This window comes from Musa acuminata, unplaced genomic scaffold (genome assembly GCF_036884655.1).
Source record: "Musa acuminata AAA Group cultivar baxijiao unplaced genomic scaffold, Cavendish_Baxijiao_AAA HiC_scaffold_105, whole genome shotgun sequence".
Taxonomy (NCBI): Eukaryota; Viridiplantae; Streptophyta; class Magnoliopsida; order Zingiberales; family Musaceae; genus Musa; species Musa acuminata.
Window position 1 is genome coordinate 107,501 of NW_027020384.1, and position 2,500 is coordinate 110,000.

Here is a 2,500-nt window from a genome sequence, read left to right on the forward strand (position 1 = left end):
GGCCATTTTTGGCTGCGCGAGCGAGCAGCGAGCGGCGGACAGCGAGCGAAGCGAGAGGCAGCACCGTCCCTGCTATACGAAAGCCCCATCCAGCCCTGTGCCACCCGGGGGGTTCCAGGGTGCTGAGATGGCTGACGTTTTGCTCCGCTCACGACGGTCGCCGCGGCACGCAAGAACAGGCCAAAAACTGGCCAAAACAGCCCAAAAACGGGCCAAAACTGGCCATTTTTTGCTGCGCGAGCGAGCGGAGAGCGGCGAACAGCGAGCGAAGCGCGAGGCAGCACCGTCCCTGCTATACGAAAGCCCCATCCAGCCCTGTGCCACCCGGGGGGTTCCAGGGTGCTGAGATGGCTGACATTTTGCTCCGCTCACGACGGTCACCGCGCCACACAAGAACAGCCCAAAAACAGGCCAAAACAGCCCAAAAACGGGCCAAAACTGGCCATTTTTGGCTGCGCGAGCGAGCGGCGAGCGGCGAACAGCGAGCGAAGCGAGAGGCAGCACCGTCCCTGCTATACGAAAGCCCCATCCAGCCCTGTGCCACCCGGGGGGTTCCAGGGTGCTGAGATGGCTGACGTTTTGCTCCGCTCACGACGGTCACCGCACCACGCAAGAACAGGCCAAAAACTGGCCAAAACAGCCCAAAAACGGGCCAAAACTGGGCATTTTTGGCTGCGCGAGCGAGCGGCGAGCGGCGAACAGCGAGCGAAGCGAGAGGCAGCACCGTCCCTGCTATACGAAAGCCCCATCCAGCCCTGTGCCACCCGGGGGGTTCCAGGGTGCTGAGATGGCTGACGTTTTGCTCCGCTCTCGACGGTCACCGCGCAATGCAAGAACAGGCCAAAAACTGGCCAAAACGGCCCAAAAACGGGCCAAAACTGGCCATTTTTGGCTGCGCGAGCGGCGAGCGGCGGACAGCGAGCGAAGCGAGAGGCAGCACCGTCCCTGCTATACGAAAGCCCCATCCAGCCCTGTGCCACCCGGGGGGTTCCAGGGTGCTGAGATGGCTGACGTTTTGCTCCGCTCTCGACGGTCACCGCGCAATGCAAGAACAGGCCAAAAACTGGCCAAAACGGCCCAAAAACGGGCCAAAACTGGCCATTTTTGGCTGCGCGAGCGAGCGGCGAGCGGCGGACAGCGAGCGAAGCGAGAGGCAGCACCGTCCCTGCTATACGAAAGCCCCATCCAGCCCTGTGCCACCCGGGGGGTTCCAGGGTGCTGAGATGGCTGACGTTTTGCTCCGCTCTCGACGGTCACCGCGCAATGCAAGAACAGGCCAAAAACTGGCCAAAACGGCCCAAAAACGGGCCAAAACTGGCCATTTTTGGCTGCACGAGCGAGCGGCGAGCGGCGGACAGCGAGCGAAGCGAGAGGCAGCACCGTCCCTGCTATACGAAAGCCCCATCCAGCCCTGTGCCACCCGGGGGGTTCCAGGGTGCTGAGATGGCTGACGTTTTGCTCCGCTCTCGACGGTCACCGCGCAATGCAAGAACAGGCCAAAAACTGGCCAAAACGGCCCAAAAACGGGCCAAAACTGGCCATTTTTGGCTGCACGAGCGAGCGGCGAGCGGCGGACAGCGAGCGAAGCGAGAGGCAGCACCGTCCCTGCTATACGAAAGCCCCATCCAGCCCTGTGCCACCCGGGGGGTTCCAGGGTGCTGAGATGGCTGACGTTTTGCTCCGCTCTCGACGGTCACCGCGCAATGCAAGAACAGGCCAAAAACTGGCCAAAACGGCCCAAAAACGGGCCAAAACTGGCCATTTTTGGCTGCACGAGCGAGCGGCGAGCGGCGGACAGCGAGCGAAGCGAGAGGCAGCACCGTCCCTGCTATACGAAAGCCCCATCCAGCCCTGTGCCACCCGGGGGGTTCCAGGGTGCTGAGATGGCTGACGTTTTGCTCCGCTCTCGACGGTCACCGCGCAATGCAAGAACAGGCCAAAAACTGGCCAAAACGGCCCAAAAACGGGCCAAAACTGGCCATTTTTGGCTGCACGAGCGAGCGGCGAGCGGCGGACAGCGAGCGAAGCGAGAGGCAGCACCGTCCCTGCTATACGAAAGCCCCATCCAGCCCTGTGCCACCCGGGGGGTTCCAGGGTGCTGAGATGGCTGACGTTTTGCTCCGCTCTCGACGGTCACCGCGCAATGCAAGAACAGGCCAAAAACTGGCCAAAACGGCCCAAAAACGGGCCAAAACTGGCCATTTTTGGCTGCGCGAGCGAGCGGCGAGCGGCGGACAGCGAGCGAAGCGAGAGGCAGCACCGTCCCTGCTATATACGAAAGCCCCATCCAGCCCTGTGCCACCCGGGGGGTTCCAGGGTGCTGAGATGGCTGACGTTTTGCTCCGCTCACGACGGTCACCGCACCACGCAAGAACGGACCATAAACAGGCCAAAACAGCCCAAAAACGGGCCAAAACTGGTCATTTTTGGCTGCGCGAGCGAGCGGCGAGCGGCGAACAGCGAGCGAAGCGTGAGGCAGCACCGTCCCTGCTATACGAAA